Below are 12,224 nucleotides of genomic sequence, written 5' to 3'. Positions count from 1 at the left end.
GCTAGAGCTCTTTGAAGATGGCGTCTTGTAATTAGTTTTCCTTAAATACCTCCAGAACGCTTCTAAGAAAAACGAAAATTGGTATGTACACATATTTATCTTCCAGAGATAAATCGATTCCATCCCATTCCATCCATTGTGAATTTCTAGTACCGGTCATAGGCGTAAGTTTTGGGTGGGACAACGGATATTTTATCGCATAACGTTTTTGTCTTTAGGTTTTAAGAATTTTTGACACTGGATTATTAAATTATGCGGAATTTTAGTACTAAAAGGTACTTTTCTTGCTTTAAGTCGGTAGGACACACCGTTTTCTAGAAAAATCGACTTGAAAATTTTTCGTTTCCTGAATTTGAAATTTTTTTTTCAAAAAATAGCGGTGTATTTTACCAACTTAAAGCAAGAGTACACTCTAGTACTAGAATACCTCATAATTTAATAATCTAGTGTCAAAAATTCTTAAAAATTAAGCACAAAAAAGTTATGCGATAAAATAACCATTGACCTACCCAAAACGGACGCATATGACCGGCACTAGAAATTCGCAATTAATGAAATCGATTCATCTCTGGAATATAACTAAACGTACCAGTTTTCGTTTTTCTAAATAGTTTTTTTGAAATTTTTTTTGATAAGTATTCAAAAAACGAAAAATTTCAAATCGGTTTTTCTAGAAAACGGTGTATCCTATCGACTTAGAGTAAGGGTATTTACCTTTTAGTACCATAATACCTTACATTTTAATAATCCAGACTGAAAATGCTTAAAAATTAAAAACAAAAAAGTTATGCGATAATATAACTGTTGTCCTACCCAAAACGGACGCCTATGACCGGCACTAGAAATGTGTAATGGATGGAATCGATTTATCTGTGGAATACAAATACGTGTACCAATTTTCGGTTTTCTAAATAGAATCGTTCTGGAGATATTTAAGAAAAACGAATTACCAGACGCCATCTTCAAATGGCTCTAGCTCCCTTTAGGAAGCATTTTCGGAATTGGAGAGTTGGGTTAAATTGTCTTAAAATTATCTGAGGAATCTCCTGTCTTCGTTTGTCGGTAGAATTTCTGGACACCCTGTATAGTCAGGCTCATAATTTGGAAGCCGTTTTTCCTAACGTCGAAATCGCCTTGCGCATGTTTGTCTCCATTGCTGTCACAGTTTGCTCGGCGGGGCGTTCCTTTTCAACACTTACCTAAACGGTTAAAACGTACCTACTTATAAGATCAACCATGGAGCAAGACAGACTCAATTCCTTGAGTTATATTTCAAATGACTGTATAGCTTATTACACAGGGTGTCCAGAAACTTTACCGACAAACGAAGACAGGAGATTCCTCAGATAATTTTAAGACAATTTAACCCAATTCACCTAGTCAGAAAATGCTTCCTAAGAGAGCTAGAGCTCTTTGAAGATGGCGCCATGTAATTAGTTTTTCTTAAATACCTCCAGAACGCTTCTATTTAAAAAAAAAACGAAAATTCGTATGCCTATTTACTTTCCAGAAATGAATCGATTCCAAAATTGGAAAGAAATCCTTTGTAAAAGGTATAAAATTTTGGACATCTTGGATATTAAAGCACCCTATGTAACGCACAGCTGAATGTGGCTGAATTTTTATGTTTGTGGGTCGCAGTGTTGCCATGCTGTTTTCTATATATTTCTTTCATAATTTCAATCAATGTTAAATGTACCTACAAGAATAATAGAATAATAACGTTTACTTCTCCGTCATTATACTAGGTAAAATGACAAATGAGGTGTCAAATGAAAGCTTATAATCCAAGGATAGTACTAAATGTGAGAAATTAGACCTATATTGTCTGTCCCTAAAAAAATAAGCGTTATATTGGGGATTTCTAATGTTGACATTAAAAATTGCACTATTTTTTTTTCTATAAAACATTTTGATCTAAAACTTACAAGAAAACTTTAGATTTAGAAGCTAAATTTTAAACTTCGTCACACAACTTTTGCGATTAAACTTTGCAATGCACAAATCCGCACCTTTTTCTTTGAAAAATTCATAACCTTTATCATGACAAGACTAAAAACTTGAGGCAGATACCTTTTTCTTCAGAAATGTTACAGCTATACATATAGTGTAAAAATTTCAGAAAAAAATATTAAAATGTAACAGAGTTGTAGCGAGGTAAACGCAAAAAACGTGATTTCTTTTTTTTTTCATTTTTAGGTTAAAATTGCGATTTTGACAATGTTCCCCCACATAAAATTCAAAATCAACTTCATTTTCGTTTTCAGCACCCTCGAAAATATAAAGTATGAATAAAATTAGCCATTCATCCCTCTGTGGTCAGTATCTCGAAAACTAAGCGCTTTTTTGAGGGTGTCACGCTCGTGTATAATATCACAAAAATTGTAATGTGATAATATGAAAAAATAGAGGATACGGCAACGATGTCACAAGTGATGGTCGGATCGAACGCCAAAATCTACACAGACATATTAGGGTGCTTTAATATCCAAGATGTCCAAAATTTTTTTATTAAAATACCTTAAAAGGGCTACATCACAACAAAACGTTTTCGATTTTTATAAAAAATCATCATCAGTGTTCGATAAACTGGATGCTAGCTGAGCCAAAAAAGGAAAATATCCGGGTAGAACCCCTTTACATATACCTAATATAGATGCCTTAAAAGTGCATACTTCAATAAAAAGCCCTGTGATGGTCACATGGCAACCAGGATAATGCCCTAAGGTAATGTATTGAGATTTCCCAACACGTGGGATCCAAATTGAGTTGTTTACATTTCAATGACTTAATGGCAACTGCCAGAGTTATCATGGAGTTAATGTTAGATCATAAAGTTATGCTATAACGTAAAAACGTTATAGCATAACTTTATTGTCTTTAATTTTTAAGTATTTTTGACACTAGATTATTCAATTATGAGATATTCGAGTACTAAAAGTTACTCTTGCTTAAAGTTGGTAAAATACATCGTTTTTTTTAATTTTTTTTCAATTTTTTTTTTCAAATTCACAAACCTAAAAACTTTCAAATCGATTTTTATAGAAAACGGTGTGTACTACCGACTTAAAGTAAGAGTACGTTTTAGTACTAGAATACCTCACAATTTAATAATCCAGTATCAAAAATGCTTACAAGTTGAAGACAAAATGTTAAGCGATAAAATAACCGTTGCCCTACCCAAAACGGACGCCTATGACCGGTACTAGAAATTCGCAATGGATGGAATCGACTTATTTCTGGAAAGTAAATATGTATACAAATTTTCGTTTGTCTAAACAGAAGCGTTCTGGAGGTATTGAAGAAAAACTAATTACATGGCACCATCTTCAAAGAGCTCTAGCTCCCTTAGGAAGCATTTTCGGACTGGATGAATTGGGTTAAATTGTCTTAGAATTATCTGAGAAATCTCCTGTCTTCTTTTGTCGGTAGAGTTTCTGGACACCCTGCATGTGTTCTTGCTTCAATGTCGAGCTTTCAAGTCCATATTGCAGTACTGATAGAACTGTATAGATGAAATTTTAATGCATCGATATTGCAGGTACACGACAAGGTGCTATTTATTTCTCAAGAAAGCAGTTTTGTTACCAACCTGTTCAATTAGTTTGTGCTTAGGGCTGTCTAAAATCGATACTCTCACCGTAGATCCAAAAATAAGTTAGAATATCACTGGTGTACAATAGCTAAAGTATTGGGCCTAGTACCTACACTACCTTGTGCTACTCCAGCCCAAATTTCTTTTAGCGCCGAACTCCACTTGCGATTTTCTAGTCGCGAAGATTGAATACATTGTTTCAAATACAAGTCAATCCACGATTATTTAGTCGCAAATGGATTGACTCGTATTTGAAACAATGTGTTCAATCTTCGCGACAAAACAATCGCGCGACTACAAATCGCAAGTGGAGTCCGGCGCTTAGACCTGAATTTGGATCTTGCTTTTCTTCTAAAATGTATGTCCAACATGTAAGATTGTAATTGTTCTGAATACTAGTGTGGAAGTAATAAATTTTAGGCCCTCATACTAAACTTTACCAAAAGTCTGGGACATGTCTAAAAAGACAACAGAGCAAATAAATAAAAAGTTATTGGTAGAGTCTGGAGATAACAGATAATAAAGGGATAATGAACCGACACGATATACCTTAGTAGAAGTTTACCTGTATTTATTATAATAATAACCTCTGCCACTTTCCACTCAGAACAAGGTATCAGGCAAGGATGTATACCAGGACCGTAACTACGATGTTGGGGGCCCCGGGGCAAACGTCATCTGGGGGCCCTCTACCGGGGGGTCTGGGGGTTTACCCCCAGCGGAAGGGGGGATTCCGGAAAAATGTTGACATTTAACCCCTTGAAAACGCATTTTAATGCATTCCATGACTGAAATTTTTTGTACCTTCATATTGCTATTTTAGACCAACACAAAAAAATTTCGAAATCACCTTATTTTAAGCTAAATAATTTTGCAAGTACCATCAATATAACATCTTTTCTGTTTTCATAAAAAATATACTATAATGTTAATTACATTGTTCGGCTACAATGTTCTTACATCTGTTGGCAAATCTGAAACAAAAATATTATATGGTACGGGCCATTAAATACTCCCCTGAGGTATCCCTTCCTAGACTTGTTGTAGCTTAGCCCGGGCCCCCTCTTCCAATGGCATTTTAGGTTTTATTACGCGGAAATAACTAATTTCCTAAGTAATAATTTACATTTTTATGTTAAGGTCTCAGGGGCCCCAGCTTCGCCCAGGCCTCAGGGGCCCCTGAAAAATTAAAACTTTATGTTGAGGTCTAGGGTGCCCCTGTAAGATCTTTTTAAAAAATATTTCGTTGGGATCGGCTTTTAAAACACATATTTTTATATTCCTCGTTAAAATTTATGCACGGCCAAAGAAAAAGGGCCAACCGGGGCATTGCCAATGGTAGTTACGGCCCTGATGTATACTATCTTCACAAATGTTTAATATCTACAGAGACCATATTTTAAGGAGAGCGCTTGAAGGATCGGAAAAAAGCCGAAACGTAAAGAATCTACGCTTTACCGACGTTATAGCCCTCGTTAACAGCCAAGAAAATGAGAGTGAAAGTGAGAAAATCAGATTTTCACCCAGCCTTATACGGCTGGCTGGGTGAAAATGAGAGCGAAAGATTTGGTTTGGAATTCAAACAAAATCATGATGTGGATAGGCAACACAACAATCATCCTCGTATCAATGTAAACAAAATTGACCAGCTTGATGTAAACTAATTCTTGTATCTGTTGTTGATCTGCCATGTAGGTTATTTCGGTTCCTTCACGCATCCGTCTATCAATTACTCTCTCCCATTCTGAGGTATTTTATTTAAATACATAGACATAATACCTACACTGCGCGCTATGATCCAAAACTGTTCCCCCATTGCGACAGAGAAAAGTATAAACAGGGTATGCATCTCTTACTAATCAGCTTTTTCGTCTTTAAGTACTGTCTCCCAATCGGAGGTTGGATATCATCATCACTATCTTTACTCTATCTACAGCTGCTCTGAAGAGTTCTATAGAACTGCATTTAAACCAGTCTCTTAAATTCTTCCTATACTCCTTCCGCCTCTTATATTTCCCTGTATTATCAGTCTTACTGTCCCCTTATTACGTGTCTCTCTCCTATTTTTATTGTGTTTGTTATTTCGTCGTCTTTGCCTATTTCTCGCAATACTTCCGTGTTCGTTTTCTTCTATGTCCATGAGCATCCTTCTGTAACACCACATTTCGAACGACTGTAGCTTATTTATGTATTATTGCTTTAATGTCCAGCTTTCAAGTCCATATTGCAGTATCGAGAACACGTAGCATCTCAAAGCTCTTACTCCCAGTTCTAATCTAAGGTCGTAAATTGTTTTCATTTTTACAAACGTATTTCTTGCTATTTCTATTTTGGCCCTTATTTTGTTGTTTGATCATTATTGTCTGAAATCCAAGTTCCTAGGTATTTGTATTTATCAACCGGTAAATTTCGCAAATGTATGCTTGTTTGTTTTCTTAGTTATTATCATGTATTTGGTCTTTTTATATTCATTTTCAGTCCATATTCTTCACAGAAACTGTTTGCTTTGTTTAGAAGTAGTTGGAGTTGTTCAGCAGAGCTTGCCATAATCACGATGTCATCTGCATATCTATGTTCTTAATAGATCTTCCGTTTAATTATTATTCCTTCACTTTGAGATGGTAACACTTCTTCAAACATGGCTTCACTATACAGGGTGAGGCAAATAAAGGGCCTATTAGAAATATCTCGAGAACTAAAGGCAACAGAATCATGAAAATTGGAATAAAGGGGTTTTGAAGGATGATCTATTAAATGAAAATATTTTCATCTCTTTGCAACTTCCGGTTATACCGGAAGTTGCTTATAACTTCGTTTTTTTAAATGGGGCACCCTGTATATTTTTACATTTTTGGATTCTCTTCGATGTCTTCTTTCTCTTAAAATATGAGGTTTTGTAATATTATACAGGGTATTTTAAAAGATAATTACGTTTTTTTATTAATTTCGTAGCAAAATTAACACCCTGTAGAATTGTAGTAGTTTGACATCTAAAACTTTACTTACGTTCAAATGATTTTTAATATACTCTACTATTGTTAAGAATCATTAGTATAGCTAAATTTTTAATTTTAGTATACAGGGTTGGTCGAAACTCAGAATGAGTATTTTCTGAGTTTTCTTAAATGGAACACCCTGTATTTTAGTATTGTAATGAAATGATATTTTATGGTATTTTTTTATTTCTTAAGCATTCCCTATACCTAACTGCTTTAATTTGTGCTTAATTGTTAATCGCACCAACAATCTTAACTACGTAGGTATTTTGATAGCTAAACCATTATTAGTAATTTTAAGGACCAGTCTGGATTAATATGTATTTATTTTTGAAAAATTATTTGTGATTTAGTATTTTCACGGCCAACCTAAAAAAATTTTACGCATTTTTTGTTGCAATTAATGTTTAGCTTGAATCACCAATAACTCACAAATTAAAGCAGTTAGGTATAGGGAATGCTTAAGAAATAAAAAAGTACTATAAAATATCATTTCACTACAACACAAAAATACAGGGTGTTCCATTTAAGAAAACTCAGAAAATACTCATTCTGAGTTTCGACCAACCCTGTATACTAAAATTAAAAATTCAGCTATACTAATGATTCTTAACAATAGTAGAGTATATTAAAAATCATTTGAACGTAAGTAAAGTTTTAGATGTCAAACTACTACAATTCAACAGGGTGTTAATTTTGCTACGAAATTAATAAAAAAACGTAATTATCTTTTAAAATACCCTGTATAATATTACAAAACCTCATATTTTAAGAAAGAAGATATCGAAAAGGATCTAAAAATATAAAAATATACAGCGTGTCCCATTAAAAAAAAACGAAGTTATAAGTTATATAAACTTCCGGTATAACCGGAAGTTGCAAAGAGATGAAAATATTTTCATCTATTTGGTACTTCCGGTTATACCGGAAGTTGCATATAACTTCGTTTTTTTTAATGGGACACCCTGTATATTTTTACATTTTTGGATTTTCTTCGATGTCTTCTTTCTTAAAATATGAGGTTTTGTAATGTTATACAGGGTATTTTAAAACATAATTACGTTTTTTTATTAATTTCGTAGCAATATTCATACCCTGTAGAATTGTAGTAGTTTGACATCTAAAACTCTACTTACGTTCAAATGATTTTTAATATACTCTACTATTGTTAAGAATCATTAGTATAGCTAAATTTTTAATTTTAGTATAGAGGGTTGGTCGAAACTCAGAATGAATATTTTCTGAGTTTTCTTAAATGGAACACCCTGTATTTTAGTATTGTAATGAAATGATATTTTATGGTACTTTTTTATTTCTTAAGCATTCCCTATACCTAACTGCTTTAATTTGTGCTTAATTGTTAATCGCACCAACAATCTTAACTACGTAGGTATTTTGATAGCTAAACCATTATTAGTAATTTTAAGGACCAGTCTGGATTAATATGTATTTATTTTTGAAAAATTATTTGGGATTTAATATTTTCACGGCCAACCTAATAAAATTTTACGTATTTTTTGTTGCAATTAATGTTTAGCTTGAATCACCAATAACTCACAAATTAAAGCAGTTAGGTATAGGGAATGCTTAAGAAAAAAAAAGTACTATAAAATATCATTTCACTACAACACAAAAATACAGGGTGTTCCATTTAAGAAAACTCAGAAAATACTCATTCCGAGTTTCGACCAACCCTGTATACTAAAATTAAAAATTTAGCTATACTAATGACTCTTAACAATAGTAGAATATAGTAGAGTTTTAGATGTCAAACTACTACAATTCTACAGGGTGTGAATGTTGCTACGAAATTAATAAAAAAACGTAATTATCTTTTAAAATACCCTGTATAATATTACAAAACCTCATATTTTAAGAAAGAAGGCATCGAAGAGAATTCAAAAATGTAAAAATATACAGGGTGTGTCATTTAAAAAAACGAAGTCATAAGCAACTTTCGGTATAACCGGAAGTTGCAAAGAGATGAAAAAAATTTTCATTTAATAGATCATCCTTCAAAACCCCTTTATTCCAATTTTCATGATTCTATTGCCTTTAGTTCTCGGGATATTTCTAATAAGCCAGTTATCTGCCTCACCCTATATACATTAAATAGTAATGGAGACATGATCCATCCCTGCCTAACATCTCTCCTGATTTCAATTTCTGGACTGGGTTCGTTATCTATTACAATTTGTGCACTTTGATTCCAGTCTTATTATTCGTAAGTCTGTTTTTGTCTTTAGAATTTGGACTAATCGCTAATTTGGACTAATTTGGTTTATCAAATAAGCGACAATCGGAAAGTCACATTTTCTTCTGTCGCACTAGGGGAACAGTTTTAGATTGCAGCGCGCAGTCTAGGTATTATATTACACCACGGAAATAAGGCAAAAATATACAATGTTCGGGACACTTGAGCAGCCAGGTTGCAAATGGGTTTTTTTGGGTACTATACAGGGTGTTTCATTAATAATTGTCCATATAGTAACTGGAGAAACCTTAACACAAAATACGAAGATTTAACCTAAAACACTTAAATAAAATGTGGTTCCTTACTGAGTTACAGGGTGTTTTATCTAAAAATTTAAAAACTATTTTTGCTCAGCATTTTAAAAGTATTCAACGTATTCTTTTAATACTTGGCAGAAAGTGCGACTACTATACACCCTACTAAATTATGATAAACAAACGTTTCTAGCTACTACCAGAGGCGTACGACAGGGGATAGTGAATGGTTGACCCTTCTCAAATTCTACGCCACTGGAGGAATCACTATTTTAGTACCATTTTTAGATTCTCCAATACTTTCTACGTAAATAATATACTCTTTATTGGTAACGATAAATGCATTAGTTTTCGAGATATTTGAAGTTAAATATAAAACGGCAAAGTTATTTTGATTAATTTATAAATATCATTCATATGGTTAAAACTTAAAAATTATTTGTACCCAGCACTTTAAAACTATTTGGCGTATCCTTATCATACTTGGAAGACAGTGTAAGTACTGTACACCCTACTAAGCTAAGATAAATAAACGTTTCTAGCTACTACCAGAGGCGTACGACAGGGGATAGTGACTGGTTGACCCTTCCCAAATTCTACGCCAATGACGGAATTGCTATTTTAGTGTTATTTTCTGATTTTTCAATACTTTTTATGTAAATAATATACTCTTCATTTGGAACGATAAAATGATTAGTGTTCGAGATATTTGAAATTAAAAATGAAACGACACAATCCATTAATCAAAATAACCGTCTCGTTTCATTTTTAACTTCAAAGATCTCGAAATCTAATGACTTTATCGTTACGAATGAAGAGTATAATATTTTAATAGAAAGTATTGGAGAATCCAAAAATTGAACTAAAATAGCAATTCCGCCAGTGGCGTAGAATTTGGAAAGGGTCAACCATTCACTTTCCTCCGTTGTACGCCTCTGGTAATAGCTAGAAACGTTTGGTTAACATAATTTAGTCCTTTGTACAGTATCTATACTTGCTGCCAAGTGTTAAAAGCATACGTCGAATAGTTTTAAAATGCTAAGCAAAAATAATTTTTAAATTTTTAGATAAAACACCCTGTAACTCGGTAAGAAACCACATTTTATTTAAGTGTTTTAGGTTAAATCTTCGTATTTTGTGCTAAGGTTTCTCCAGTTACTATATGGACCATTATTAATGAAACACCCTGAATACCTAATACATTATAAATACAAAAATGCCCGTCACAGTTTGGACGAGAAATTTGGTTATTAACAAATAAGGGTCAAAAATGGGATTTTTTCGTTTAAATCGCTACAGGTAAAAATAGGGCAACTAAATATCTTATTTATAATATTTTTCTTTTAGTAGATGAGCCAACGTTTAAAATAGCGCTTTTTGAATTTTGGTCCGATCATTTGTTGCTTCGGATATTGCAAAATAAAACTAAAATTTCGAAAATAAAAAATTTGTTATAACTTTTGCGAAAATGAATTTAAGACTTTCATATTGCAAGAAAAGTCGAGTTAAACAGTCCACACAATGCACAAAAATTTTTAAGACGATTCGTCATTTAGTTTAAATTTTATTCGATTTGTTTATAGGTACCAAAGAGCAATGTTTTTCGCAATGTTATTGTTCAGAAAATAATGATATAGCAATTCTGTGGAAACAACATGAAAGAAGAATAGTCATATTTTCAATGCATTTAAAAAAATCATTAAAAAGTAATTTTTATCATTTCAAAAACATTTTACTAAAATAGTCATTTTTGGCTTATAAACAATTTGAATACCTTTGTTAATATTGACTGTAGGCTAAAACTACAATGGGATTTGAGAAACTGGTATTTTTATACGAATTTAAAAAAAAAACTTTTTGCCTAGGTTGATTACGGTCAAAGCTAGCCACTTTTTAATTGACGGCTACTTTGTTTATAACAATTATTAAGCAACCTAACTAGAGCCATTTTGAAGTTGAAGGTATATAGTTTGTGTGTAAAAGTTTCAGTAAACTTTGAACCTCAATTGGTTAATAAAGTTTTAAAAATGGCGTCCCAACGGAACGGATTCGTGGTCGGTGGAGGGGAATTATTTAAATCCGTGCACTCAAAAAATGAAATTGATTCTTCAAACATATGCTACGATTAATATCGTCGGAGCTTGTTGATGGATTTTGATCATAATGTTTTTAATTTGTATGTACTCATAGTCTTATGAGTACGTTATGTACGCACATCCCACCTAACATTAAAAAATGTTAGGGGGAACTCCGCTTATCACTCAGGGATATGAAAAATAGATTACGATCGATTCTAAGACCTACCGAATATACACATATATAATTTCATAAAAATCGGTCAAGCGGTCTCGGAGGAGTATGGAAACTAACACTGACAGGAGAATTGTATAGATGTAAATATATAGATGGCTATTAACAAATAGGGGTTGGTGATAGAAGAGTGAAAATTAAGGGTGTATGTATTTTTTAATTCTACATCATATAAAATTAAGGTAGATAATTTTGTCCAAAAAAATGTCAGGGGGCAACCCTCCTTATAACTTATGGGTATACAAAATAAATTAAAACCTATTCTACATCCTATAGGATATACGTGTAAAATTTCATAAAAATCGGCCAAGCCGTTTCGGAGTAATATGGTAACTAACACTGTTACAGGAGAATTTGATGTATGTATATAGAAGTAGCTGTGAATTAAATAATAAAAGTGGTCAACTTTGACCCTAATTAACCTAGGCAAAAAGTTTTTTTCTGAAAATTCGTGTAAAAATACCAGCTTTTGAAATCCTAAAGTAGATTTACTCTATAGTCAATATTAACAAAGCTATTCAAATTGTTTATAAGCCAAAAATAACTCTACTTTACTAAACTGTTTTCGGAGTGATAAAAACGACTTTTTAATGATTTTTTTCAATACTTTGAAAATATAACCATTCTTATTGCACGTGATTTCCACAAAATTGCTATATCATTATTATTTTCTGAACAATAACATTGCGAAAAAAAAGCTCTTTGCGATAAACAAATTGAATAAAATTTAAACTAATTGACGAATCGTCTTAAAATTTTTTGTGTATTATACGGAATGTTTGACTTAACTTTTCATTCAATATGAAAGTCTTAAG

The sequence above is a fragment of the Diabrotica virgifera genome, chromosome 10, assembly GCF_917563875.1.
Source record: "Diabrotica virgifera virgifera chromosome 10, PGI_DIABVI_V3a".
NCBI lineage: Eukaryota > Metazoa > Arthropoda > Insecta > Coleoptera > Chrysomelidae > Diabrotica > Diabrotica virgifera.
Note: the sequence above shows the minus strand (reverse complement) of the source record.